Source organism: Haplochromis burtoni, unplaced genomic scaffold (genome assembly GCF_018398535.1).
Source record: "Haplochromis burtoni strain Fernald_Lab_line unplaced genomic scaffold, NCSU_Asbu1 Contig_39, whole genome shotgun sequence".
In the NCBI taxonomy this organism is placed as follows: Eukaryota; Metazoa; Chordata; class Actinopteri; order Cichliformes; family Cichlidae; genus Haplochromis; species Haplochromis burtoni.
Genome location: NW_024582400.1, coordinates 1,299,610 through 1,313,921, shown reverse-complemented (window position 1 = coordinate 1,313,921; position 14,312 = coordinate 1,299,610). Strand labels below are relative to the sequence as shown.

The following is a 14,312-nucleotide window of genomic DNA, read 5'->3' as shown; positions in this document are numbered from 1 at the left end:
TGGATAGTCAATGAACCTCGTTATATAACTGCTAACATTTTAGATTTATTTGTATGAATTAAACTTGGCTGATTCAGGAGTTCATTCCAAGTGTTGAATATGCATTTCATAGTTTTTCACTGGAACTCTCACATGTTGGTGCAAAATGAAGGAAAGTCCGGAGAAGAAACCTAAAATTGATGATGACAGAATTATCTCCATGATTGAGAACTTCACATCTAACCAAGCCACTCTGGACGAGAAAAGAGTATCATTGCCAAGGTCTACAAGAGATGGCTTCATGAATAGAAATATAGAGGGTTAATAGCAACTGAAGGCAGCTGTGGTAAAGGAATGGATGAGGATCTAAAGAGAGGTGTGGTGATGTTCATGGGTTCTCGACTTCAGGCAATCAAGGACTTAATCCAAGTATTAAAAACAGTTACCCATCTGTTCAGATCAAAATAATAACCCAGCAAATATTTCTGCTTTTAGCTTTCAAAGATGAAATACATGTTTAACTTAATACAGACATAAAACTCTCTTTACCAGCAGCCGCCAAATGAAGTTTCAAATTGATTTGTGAGTCTTTATGTGAAGATTCTGGGCTGAAAAATGTCAAAGGGAAAATGACTGCAGCTTTAAAGATTGCATTTCTTTTTAAAAGGTAATATTTGTCTTCGACTGTGTGCTCCTCTGCGGTCTGAGGCGCTTACCTCAGTGCAAAAGCAGACACTTTACAGCTGGGGGCTAAATCTCATGTGGGGCTTCACTCTGCGATCAATCAGAGCTCGGCCAGAGAGTCCACCTCGGTAATGTAAATCAGCACTATAGAGCTGGACCCGCTCACATCTCCTCTCTGTGGGGCCTCCTTTGTAAACTCATTATCTCCGAAACCTCAGCGGTGTCCACTTGAGTTCAACACCAATTACCCACAACCCTCTCTGTCCACAGGCTTCCCATGGCAACCAAAGCTTTCCAACTGGATCACTTGAGAGTTTAAGAGGCTGGGAAGAAGTAAAGATAAAAGAGTTAATGGGGGAGTGATGAGCTCCTAATTGTAATCCATAATTTATGTTCATAACCACACAGTTCTTTACTCCATTAGTGTAAGGTGGGAATTAATCTGAGTCAGCCAAGCTTATGAGTCAGTTAATTTTAGATCAGTTCAGCCGTTCAAACTGCACAGAAAGTAAATGTGATTTGAAGGCTTCAGTACCTGATAGTTTCCAGCTGAACGTGAGACAGGAACGTACGTCAGTGACCTCTGTTGGTTTCAGCACCTGTGACATTTTAATTCTGTTGATATTGTGCAGGTATAAATCACAGCTGGCATTAAAATCCTGTTTGTACGCGTCCGCAGCAGATGTTTGAACTTGTTTCTGTAAATATCACTGACTACGTTAAAATGCCACGGATGCATTAAGGACAAGAGGCCCCGTGGATGTTGATTTACATGTTGGCACCTGATTCGAACGCTGCTCAGCATATGCCGAGAAAGTTTTCCAAACCATGAGCTACCCTGACAAAGTCCGAGAAGTTGATAAAGGTCATGAAATTTAATGTTCACATGAAATAATGCTTCTACCTTGGAAGAGTGACAAAGGTTTTCAAGTCACTTGGGATCAATTCGTATGCTAGAGCAGGTTTGGATGGTTCACAGTTTAAAATGACCCTTTTAAAAAAATCTTATACTGGGCCTTTACCCTCAGTCATCAGTCATCTACTGTCTATTTAAAGTCATTGTAGCTCCTCCCCCTACAAACCCACACGTCCCTGAAGTCAACTTTCTTCTGATTGGTTGCATCTCTAAAGGTTGGAACACTAAGTGGGTGTGGCTTCTGTGCTCAGAGCCAGAGCTTCTGTGCGTGAGATCATCATGTAATCAACATCTGCTCTCACACTACAATGTTAGTTCAGTCAGGCTGTGAAGTCCAGCTCAAGACAGTCGTGGCAGATCATCTTATCTGAAAGCTCCACTGACACCCTTCTACACATCCAATGTGCAGGTCTAATTTAAGACTGGTTATTTAGGCTGCTTTAGTCTCCCCATGATTGCTGCTGCCTCTGCAAGCCACTTTGCAACCCATTAATAGGAATGAATGTTGACTGTAGTGGTCCAGACTAAAATTAATTCATTTGTAGTTGAGGAAATTTTGCAACATGTTCCTCAATAACAATATCACGGAACAATGAAAACAGTATTTAAAATCATTTACAGTAAAAAGAACAAAAACAAAACACTAAAATATGGTACAATTGTTTTTCTCAATGATATGAAGGAGTGTCTACAAGCATCTCCCTGTTACCCCAGAAGAGCTAAATTGCCTGTCAAACCATCCCTTTTCAGATTTATGAACTTAAAAAGTGGAAAGAGATGTTGTTATGAAAGAGGCAGAGGGTCAAAACAGAGAGAAGAAGATTCATGGATTACCCGGATTAGTACGAACATGGTTTAAATCCCAGTGACAGTCCGACTTGAAAGCTGTCAGTTGGTGACTCAGCAGTGGGAGTTTGATGCAGTAGAAGAGCTGACTTTAACAACGTGACTGCAGAAAGGGCACAAACTAATCACAAAAGAAGCCAAGAAGGAGCTAATAAACACTCAAAAGTTCCTGAACCACATTAAAACTGTGAGTTAAATGAACTCTTACGACTTCTGCAAACTTTATTAATTAACTGGATTAATTTGAACAAATTGTTTAGATGGTGTCAGTTTAAAAAAAAAAGCTGCTTACTTATGTTGGTGATACCAAAATTTAATACATATTTGTCAGTGGTACTGGCACTTTGGATTTAATCAGTTTTTTTGCTAAGTTCTTCTCTTCAAGTTCTATTGTAATTCATGCCATCATCAAAACATCTCATTTAGTCTGGGTAACCAAAGTATTCTGAAAGTTTGAGTTTTCATTGAACAACACGATGGTGGTGCCAAAGCCAACTTCAGTGTTTTGATGTGACACGAAAAAACATTGTCCAATCTGCTCCAACCTCTATTTGATAACAGTCCTGGTCTGAAGACATCTAAATGCCAATATTAAATTATAGGATCACAGAGTGACAAATGGTGGTATAGCAATGTTTGACTGAAACTGATGTCATTCTACACTTCAAAGTAAAGTTTTTGCCTTACCATTGAAACCAACACATTCGAAAAGCTGCAGCTTTTAAACTGAAGGCGAATGGTTTCCATTTCTGGTTTTGTTTGCCTCCATCATAGCTTCACAATTGTTTAGCAAGGGATTGGTAAGAGTTTGCAAAAACTTGGTGCTTTCTGTAGAAACTACAGTCAACTGTGACCCACTCTGCTAGTGACCGAATCACTTGCAAGGATGTTTTTGGTGCAGCACTATATGTTTCTTTGTAACTAGTTTCAAATATCCACAGCAAGCAACTTTCTACAACTACTTTCACAACCAGCACCTGAAAACACATTTGTCACCAACCAGATTCTAGACCTGTGCGAACTCCTCACATACTGGAGCAGTGCTTTAAAGCTAGCTGGACAAGCTGAAATTTAAACTCTTAACCTGCAATTACAACTGGCTATCTAAAAGTTCTAACAGATATTGGCTGCAATGCATTGGGACACCCCAGGTGGGACTCGAACCCACAATCCCTGGCTTAGAAGGCCAGTGTCTTATCCATTAGGCCACTGGGGCTGCATTTAAGCAGTTCTGTAGGCAAAATTATCTGTTTTCACCGGCCATGTCCATTCCTTTATGACCACAGTGTACCAATATCTGATGGCATTATCTGATGGCTGCTTGCAGCAGGATAACTCACCATGTCATCTCAAACTGGTTTCTTCAACATGGCAAAGAGTTCACTGTACTCAAATGGCCTCCACAGTCACCAGATCTCAATCCAATAGAGCACCTCTAGGATTTGGTGGAACAGATGGATGTGCAGCCGACATATCTGCAACATTTGTGTGATGTTGTCACATCAGCATCGACCAAAATCTCTGAGGAATGTTTCCAGCACTAGTTGAATCTGTGTCATGAAGAATTAAAGCAGATCTGACGGAAAGAGGGGGTCCAACCTGGTACTACCAAGGTGCACCTAATTAAACATCTGTGAGTGTTGATATAAAGTTATGTTACAGTTACATTTTTATGAGTCTGGATCGTAATGGATGATTCTGGAATATTTAAAAGTTATTCACTGTTGTTATTTCTCTGAAGAAAACTAAAAGATCTACAGAAACAAATAATCATGATGTCATGTTTTTTTTCCTCTAATTAACCAATATTATCAAATTAATCCTTTTAAAACTCCCAGTAATGAGCACACAGGTTGCCACAAATTTGGACATTAAATAATTTCATTTACTAACTTCTTGTTAACATCTCCTGTTTGAATCACTTCTTTTTGCAATCATGAGCAACTAAAACATAATTAGAAAAAGAGACATTTGCTCTAAAGGATCCTTATTTATTTTTTAATAGTAGAAAGTCTTAAACATCCAGCTGTGCATGTTCCTTAGCAACATTATTCTTTGTTATGTTTATTACTCTGAAAATAACCAACAGGTTTCCCTTTGAATCCAGCCCAGAAAAAGATGGAAAGCAGGGGCAGCAGAGGCCGACAGGCTGCTTGTTTGTTTACAGTACTTACACCGACATCTCTGCATTAATGTGCCAATGATTTACTGGTGTTAAAATGCCGCGCGGTGCACCTTCACCCTCGCTCAGTCACTTTTATCACCATTAATCTCACTCCTCCCGGCTGCACTTGGCTAAATGTTTTCTGGCCTTCATTTGCCCGAGCTCCTCCCCCATCAATCACAATTATCAGCCATGATTGATGAAGCCGCCAAGGAAGCGAGACGTAGCGCTTTACGAGGTCGATGACTTTGAGCATAACTGTCAGAACTTGGCTTTAATTTCATCAGAAGTTTGTGTTTGTGTGTTAAAGCATGAGTTTGGGCTGGTGTAAATCTCATTTAATTGGCTAAGCTGGTGAACCACAGAAAACGACGGGAAGGCCAAGTGAGAATTAAAGCTCAATATAAAGGTTAAATGGCTGTTTCACCTCTGGGCCAAACGCCGCATACTCGGGCAGAGTGAGCAGCATGACATGATTTATGAGTCTGAATCTAGGAGTTATAGCTAATTAACTGATGGCACTCACACTGTCAAGGTTGCTGGTTTGAATCCCATTGCATAGAACAAAGTGGGATAGCAGTGTGTTCGAATAGGAAGGATCTCCTCACAGAGAACGTTTCTCAACTGTGTTTATCTGATATTTTATCCAAAGGCCCATCAAAGAGATTTAAAATCACGTTCATCAACATTGCTGTAGTTTGAATGTGATCATCTGCACTCATTTTAAAATTAGGTGCCAACTCTTACATTGAACTGTTTAAATCAACTCTTCCTCTACTTCTTCTTTTGGATGGCCCCTTTATGAGTCTGACTCCATCTCACCCTATCCCGCATCTGGTATGGAAATTCTTGGCAATTTAGCAATTCAATCATAGCAAAGATTTTTACACCGGCTGCGGTTCCTGACACAACCCTTCCCTTTTATCCTGGCTTGGCACCAACAGTAGGAGTACATTGGTTTGAGACCCTCCCACCTATGGCTGTGTTACCATTTCAGGCCAGCACGGATTCAAACTTGCCGTGTACTGTAGGTGCACATCTAACGTGGTGGGCAGGGATAGCTCAGTAGGTAGAGTGGTGGCCCCATGATCGGAAGGTTGGGGGTTCGACTCCACTGAACGGCTACCCTGAGGTGCCCCTGAGCAAGGTACCGTCCCTACACACTGCTCCCCGGGTGCTGTATTGGTGGTGCCCACTGGGTGAATGAGTTAAATGCAAAGGAATTATTTCCCTATGGGCACTAACAAACACACACGTGGTGTGTTTTTGTTGAAAATTCCCTCTCAAAGATGCACAATGAACAAAATGAAGACAAAATCAAGCGATGATGAGCTTATCCTGATGTTTCTAAACAAAAAGAAAAGAAACTGAGATTCTGGTTCATCCAATTCTCAGTAGAAACCAGGAGCAGGGAAAATTTGATTTGATCCCGGTGTTGAAGCTTTATCGTGATCGATTTTCAGGATGTCAGTGGGGCAGAGGTGATCCAGTAATGCTGCACTAATGAATTAGACTAACTAATTAGACTAACTATTCACTTTAGCTAAAGTTATTAAGTTAGCTAAAGAGTTGGGATGCTGTGTAAGACATAAATAAAGCTAAAATACAAAGGTTTGGGCACGGTTTTGCATGTTTCCCTACTGTAGGGGTCTCTGCAAGCATACAGAGGGGGTACTCTGAGAGGGTCCAAGATGACAACTTTGGAATTCTACTAGAAACAGTCGATCATATTTGTTGTCAAAGCTGAATTCAGGGCAAACTACGCTAAATTAGCGTTTTTACCTAGCAGCTACAATAAGCATAAAAGTTACCGTACGGCTATCATTTGTTAACATGACGCTTGTTATACATGTAATACATTTATTACCAACCTGAGAGTTTATCCGCTGGTCATTCGACATGACGAATGACTTCTGAAGTCTTAATTCAGCTAAAGACGCTGTAGATTCCCGTCAGTAACACTTTCGGTCCGCTAGTAAAACGTAGTTCTATTAATCTGCGCTTGAACCGGAACCGGATGTAAGTTCCAAAAAACTGAATTTTGGAACTGAAATTGAATGGTGAGAAGTGAAACTGAAATTATTCGAGAGCTGAATTTTTAAAGGATAAAATGCAGTTTCAAAGCAAATCAATTCATTTTCAAAATATAAAATTCAATTTCAATTTAGTGATGATCATTTTCAAACCATAAATTCAATTCCAAATTAGACTAATTCAAATTCAGTTTTCAAAAGCATTTATTCAAGTTACAATTCAGATTCAATCTGAGCAATTCAAATTCAAATTTAACTTATTCAAATTCAGTTTCTGATGGCACAGATTTCTGCCCATACAGTTTGACGTGTGTTGGCAGAGTTGGAATCACATCTGAGGAGGCAGAGAAATCATTTCAGAGATGCATCTATCTGTGTGTCTGAGGTAATGTAGTAATATTTTACTATTTCCATATCATTGTATATTTAAGCTGGTGCACATTTTGAGGTACAAATGCTTTGATCTGATTGGTCAGATCTGTTTATTTGCGTCTGAAAAAATAATCAAGCTTGGTAATCACATGGGCATTTCCTTTGAAAAAATGAGCAAAAAATAAATTAATTAAATCAAATCCTGTAAATACAGGCTTCAGTTATCCAGCTTAATATGCTATGCAGACCAAAACGGCACCAAACAAATCGCGTGTGTCATGTGTACTATTTCCACATGCTCTGTCTAGTATGTGTAACAGCTCAGGCTGGTGCTGGCAGTGCAGTGGTGTAGAAGGTGTTTTCTTTGCCTGCTTTTGGGGCCTTAACACCAACTGAGCATCATTTAAACAGCATAGTCTACCTGAGTGTTTATGCTGACCATGTTCATCCCTTCATGACCACAGTGTACCATCTTCTGGTAACACACCATGTCACAAAGCTCAGAGTTCACTGTACTCAAACGGCCTCTGCAGTCACCAGCTCTAAATCCAATAGAGTACCTTTAGGATTTGGTGAAATTAAGGGAGATTTGAAGCCTAAAAGGTACCCAAGCAGGTATTAGCAATGACATGTACAGTGAGTGTATATATAAACAATTTCCATTCCAACAAGAACAGAAAGATGGCTATCCTAGGAGAGAGCGGCTCCATTGGCCACTGGATCATGGTCTAAGCCTGTTTCTGACCCTACTTGAAATCACCCCAGGTGGGACTCGAAACCACAATCCCTGACTCAGAAGGCCAGTGCCCTAACCATTAGGCCACTGGGGCTGCACTGAAACACTGCAGGTTACAGTCAACAGTCAATAATCAGTGATTATGATTGGTTTCTTGAAAATGACACTGAGTTCACTGTACTCAAATGGCCTCCTCAGTCACTAGAACTTAATCAAACACAGCACATTTGGGATTTGGTGGAACAGGAGATTCACATCATAGATGTTCAGCAGACAAATCTGCAACAAGTGTGTGAGGCTGTCATGTCAACAGGAACAATACCTGTTGATTCTGTGCCAAGAAGAGTTAAAGGAGTCCTGAAGGGAAAGGAGGTCCAAATGGACACTAGCAAAGTAAATGGGTAAGGTAGGATGATCTGATATCCTCATGTTGGTGTTTCTTTTGCACGCCAAGCCATTCGAAATTCCAATGTTGCAAGGACAATATCAATTCTGCTTACTGTTTATTAAAGGGTTACGGTTAGGGTTAGGGTCAGGGTCTGTTGATCGACGGACAGAGGCGGTTTCACGCAGCTTAAGTACAGTTTTTTGTTTTACGCCGGTTTTTCCCGAAGTCGCAAAAGTATGACGTCACAACATTCTGATTGGTCACTTGCAATGTTGTTCCTGGAACAACATTTAGTATGATGATCTGGGAACAACACCAACACGAGGATATCAGATCAACCTAACAGGCAGTAACATTAAGTATGATGATCTGGGAACAACACCAACACGAGGATATCAGATCAACCGGGTAAGGTACATGTCCACATACCCCGTTTTCTGCAGTCGTAGCCCTCAGGTTACTTGAACCACTGGGTCTAAGCCTCAGTAAAAAGCACAAAGAAATCAATACAGGAGCTAATTCCCTTATTTCTAATTTCCTTGTTCCATTGGAGCAAAGTTTAATGTTCCACTTTGAATCAAAACACCTAAATTAATTGTGCCATATTGCTAATAACTTTCCAGCCTTATTAAAAAAGCCCCTTCTTGAATGTCTTAGCTTCACTGAGCTGAGAGAAGCACGTTTATAGGGTCGATTCCTTCTGTGCACTCACACCATCTGCGGGTTTCAGCAAGGTGGATTAATTAGTTTTTATGCTAGTGTGGGTAACTGAGGACTCGTTTCACATCGAAACAGATAAAAATGTACGATAAAGAGGATCATTTGAGTTAAAGTATGTCTTTAATGGTTATTTGCGACCATTTATGTGAATTCACATTGGCACACATCGGCTTTCTGCACCTCATTTAAACAGAAATCTCGAACACTTGGATAAAACATTCAAACTGCAGCACCTGATTGACAAATGGTGTTTGTCATTGTTGTGACAGGTTTAAGTCATGTTATATTTTCTCACCTGTACACTGTTACCGGCAGATCTTCTCAATGTAACAAACCTGAAGACTTTAAATACAAACTCACTGCAAACAGCCAAAAACGCTGTCAGATTCACTGATTTGAAGCTGAAATTAAAATTTGATTAGCAGCCTGCAGCAGCAACTGTTTTCCCCAGATTGACCCTGTGGCCTTTCAGCGACAGGAAGTGCACTCCATCCCTCACTGCGCCAATGTGAACGCTCTAACAGCTGCCGCAGTGAGGACTTGAGACAAACACGAGAGCTCATTATGATAATAGGAAAAGGCCGGGGAGATTTTCAGCAAGATTAAAAACAACTTGATTAACCCGCCTGTCAGTCACACGGCATCTGCTGTAAGCTACTCTGAGCGAAACTCGAGTCAAAGTATCTGCGGATAAAAACATGATGAACAAATCTCCTCCTGGATATGATGAGAAGTGTTTAACATTAACAGCTTTAAAACGCTGGCTGTTCTTCTACATGCTGACTTAACAGACACTAAAAGTCACTCTACAATCTATCACAAATACATCTTGTTTAGATCACTTAACACTCTTTATTCTACTTCTACTATTACATGTTTGTTGGCATGACTTACCACCACAAAACATAGATATAGAAGTGTGAAAAGAAGCACTTTTCTGCATCCTCAAACAGTAGCTTGCAAAGTACAAAAATCTCCTAACATATGTTTGTGCTTAATTGCAATGGACACTTCTGTATCCCTTATATAAAGACTGTCAGCAAACATGCATGTTGCACAGGTGTAGTTGGTCATACTTCATGTTTACAATGTTTCTACATTTGTGGGCCCTTAAGAATATTATGACTGCTATTCATTGTCAGGCCCAGTGGCACTGGCATCTGCAACACATGTGCTGGAACCTGAACATGTGGAGGAACTTCTGCCTACAGCAGTTAGATCGTAGGGTCAAAGTGCAGTAAAGATGCGGAAAGCTTTTGGTGGAGGCAGTATGATGGTGTTTGCCACATCTCCCTCACTGGAAAACCAATGCTTGCCATCACTGGAGACAATCTCAGTGCAGACAGAATAGAATAGAATAGAATAGAATAGAATAGAATAGAATAGAATAGAATAGAATAGAATAGCTCTTTACTGCCATTGTACATATACAAGTAAATGCTGTGTGCTCCACCCGACTACTGTCCAAGAAATATAAATAACCACATGGATTAAAGGTACACAGTAAAACGAAACTGCACAGTGGCTTGAGTTTTGGGCAAAAGACTTCATCAAATATCGAGATGAGATTCTGCAACCAGTAGCAATCCCATATTTCCATAGTCTGGGATCGAGCTCTCTGACACACGACCTGAGAGATGCATTTGGACCTTAAGTTGATCAGTCTGCTGTTCGCTGAAGTGTCACCTGAAATGGTCTCAGTGGAACGGATGGCTATCAAGAAGCCATTATTAACAAACATCATTTGTAAAGAAGTTAGGGGATAACAGGCAGGGATGATCTGATATCCTCATGTTGGTGTTGTTCCCAGACCATCATGAAAATTTTGTTCCAGGTTCAACATTGCAAGTGACCAATCACATTGTTGTGATGTTATTCCTTTGCGCGCCAAGCCATTCGTGCATTTATGAAATTCCAATGTTGCAAGGACAATATCAATTCTGCTTACTGTTTTTTGTTTTACGCCGGTTTTTCCCGAAGTCGCAAAGGTATGACGTCACAACATTCTGATTGGTCACTTGCAATGTTGATCCTGGAACAACATTTAGTATGATGATCTGGGAACAACACCAACACGAGGATATCAGATCAACCTAACAGGCAGTGGACCAAACCACTCGCTGTATTTTCTTTCTTTTCTTTTCCTTCTTTTTCCTTGTTCTCTTAGCACAAAATTGTTTCTGTACCTATGAATATATTATTTAGCTGTGTATAGCTATATTTACACTGGCAACACAGTTTTTACCACAGGGGATCAGGACAACGTCATTTCTGTCCGTTGTTGCATGGACATGAAAATAAAGCTGGGGGAGGTCCCTGTGGTCACTCAGCCAGCATTCACTGTTTCCAGCTTCTCCAGAGGGTGAAATTGTTGCTTTCTCTCTATTCAGTCAGAATGTGCTCAGCTGCTGGAAACATGAAGAGATTCATTGAACTTCAAACTTATTCCAGACAAAGTTTTGGCTTTGACCTCAAACTGCTTAAACTGTCTTTCCTTCAAAGGTTGCAATATACAGTTTCTTAAGCCTCCTATTTTTCAAACCAGCCACGTAAGAGCACCCGCAAACCTTCCAAAAACAGGATTACTTCTTTGCATTGTGTCAGTCATTGTATTGACTTAGAAGTCTCAGCTCGATGAAGTGCAGCTCCTTGGTAATCCCCTCTGACGGCCGCAGAGAACCCGGGGCAGCGACGTATGCGCCGCTCTCAGAGTTTCGAGCTCTGCTGTTGTGACCCGACGGCAGCTTAGCGCTCACCATATGTTGTTGTGGTTGTCAGGAGCTGTTTTTGTGTGTGCGCGGAGGAGGGAAGATTAGCTGCGTGTGGTAGTTGTCACTCCGCAGATATCTGCACTGAGAGGGCACGAAAAGGAAACAGACAATGCAGGTTTATATTCATTAGAATGATAGCGGAGATTCCACCTCAGACTGATTAAACTCCGATCTCATTAAGCTGTTTGTGTTTTATGTCTTTTAAGGAAGTTCCCTGTGGCTTCTTATTTGCTTTATCTACCAACACAGTACAAATTACCCCTCAGCTCCCAACTTTTCAGGTTCTTGAAGACTTTTCACTCATCCGGTTACAAAACCTGACAGGGAGCCCTGGGCTAGAGTTTAAATACATGAGACTTCCCATCAGCTTCTCATCAACTATCTTCAAGAAACTAAAAGAAATTCAGTTGACTGACTACCATCACTTGACATGTTCCATCTTTCTTAACAATTCAGCAAAACTTAAAGTTAAAGTTCATCCAATTCTCTCTTTTAGTTCTTCCAAACGTAACCCAGAATTGAAAGGTCATGCTTTTGATCCAGTTTACTACATCCTGCCAGTGATATACTCTGATAAACAAAAATAGAAATTGTTAAACAGAAAAATTTTGGACTGTTTGACCTCCAAATTTGAAAAGGGAAAACCAATGTGTTTATAATGCAGGATTTATGGACCGGGATTGATATCTGTCTCACACACACACACACACACACACACACACACACACACACACACACACACACACACACATATGAAGAGAGAGAGAGTATGCATAGTATGCAAACGGCTACCAAACAGCCATCATATTTCGTCATACAATGAGAACAGGACAAATCAACAATTGACAATGACTAATTAATATTGTGCTGAACACAGTCCAAAAGATTCAGTAAGCTACATCAGTGTCTACTGTTTACTATCATAGCCAAGTGACAAACGTAAACAGAAGTTTTCACTATCCCTGCCATTGACTGTAGAAAAGATTCTGCAACCAGTAGCAATCCCATATTTCCATAATCTGGGATCGAACCAACCCAGGATTCAAATCATGAATACATAATGGGCTTGGATTTACAACATTATAAATGAAATGTGCTCCATTTGGGAGCAGCCGCACCCCCCACCCTTTCGACAGGTTGTGTGTGAGACTTGAAATTATCAAACTGTAAATTGTAAATTTTAAATTGTTATTGATCCCTTTACCCCTGGTCCTAAAGTGTATATTTATTTTCTTACTCTTCTTATATTTATTGTTTGTTTACTTGCACTGCTGTAACTGGAGCCTCGTCGTCTCGTCTCTCTATATACTGGACTGTATGTAGCGGAGATGACGATAAAGTTTACTTTGACTTCAGCAGTAAGCAGGCGCACCGAGGGCTCTCGCGCTCACTTTATAGAATTTCGAAAAAACATTGGTGCAAATTATAAGTCTGTATCATAATGTCTGGTGTTTTCATGTTTGTTGGTTTGTTTTTATTTTGTTTTATTTGCGAGTTGGTTATTAGATGCTGCTCCAGCCAGCCAGTGAATCCCCCGCCGCCCCGCCCTCTCCTCCCTGCACCGCAAGCAGCAGGCGCACCTCGCAAATGGAGGGCGCCCATCCCCAAAATGCATGAGTACGAACAATTTTTATTTTTTATTTTTATTTTTTGCCAATTCCCGTGATGCCGCCCCCCGCACGATGCCGCCCTGGGCAACCGCCCATCTCGCCCATATCAAAAACTGCTACTTTCTGTGGCCTGATCAGCAAAGGGAAAACAGCAAACATCCCCATGAAAAGTAAGTAAAAGTAAAGTAAAGTAAAGTGAAGTAAAGTAAAGTAACGTAAAGTAAAGTAAAGTAAAGTAAGCAAAAAAGAGGGTAAAAAACAAAAAACAAAAAACTAGATCCTACAAAGCAGGGCAATAAGCAGAGTTCTGGACAGCAGTGGACAATTTTCACTACAAATAAGTTCCTTCTCTATTGTGACTCCTGTCTTCTCTTCACAGTTAGAGCCCACATGGTTGTTTCACATATTTTGGTACTGTCCCCTGGTGACAGTAAATGGATTGTTACTCAAGTACTCATAGTGCTTTTTTCACTTTGACATGCACTCATCCTCCACTCACACATTCATATTTACTATCCTGCACACACCCACGCTCAAAAAGATGCATCTTTGGCAATTATGGGTTCAGTATCTTGCCCAATGACTCTTCAGCCCACCTTACTGCAAGGTTAGTAGATGACGAACTCTACCTCCAGATTCACAGCTTATGTTTATGCCCTAGATTTCATTTCCAACATTGTGGATACATCCTTTTGAATAAAGTTAACTCTAGGTACATCAAAGCTGCAAAACCATCTGAAACCCTGTGCCGTAACCTGATGTGAACCCCCTCAGAAATGTAACTACCCATCACACTGAGGGAGCCCATTGCCACTACTCCTTCTGCCACCATTTATTTCACTGAGTGGGTGAAAGTGGATTAACTGAAGAGTGAAACCCCACTAAATGTGTGTTATTGTGGAGAAATTGCAGATAATTGCTGGACTCTTGCATAGGGTACATCATAGGCTCTACATAGATTCAAGGCAAAAGAGTGAATTAAGCTCTAAGCGCCGAACAACTTGAGCATCTAAACCTAATGTGGAGCAGAGAAAGGGAACCAATCAGTATACACCTATAGCATGTAAACATGGCACCTACACTCTGAGGCAGT

General features: G+C 40.7%; 2 non-coding genes across 2 annotated transcripts; both read right to left on the bottom strand.

Moving 5' to 3' along the window:
• Positions 1-3,568: 3,568 nt before the first annotated feature.
• Positions 3,569-3,641, bottom strand: trnar-ucu. The gene has a single exon. It is a non-coding gene; the product is annotated as a tRNA-Arg (tRNA).
• A 4,110-nt stretch (positions 3,642-7,751) lies between these two features.
• Positions 7,752-7,824, bottom strand: trnar-ucu. The gene has a single exon. It is a non-coding gene; the product is annotated as a tRNA-Arg (tRNA).
• Between the last annotated feature and the right edge of the window lie 6,488 nt (positions 7,825-14,312).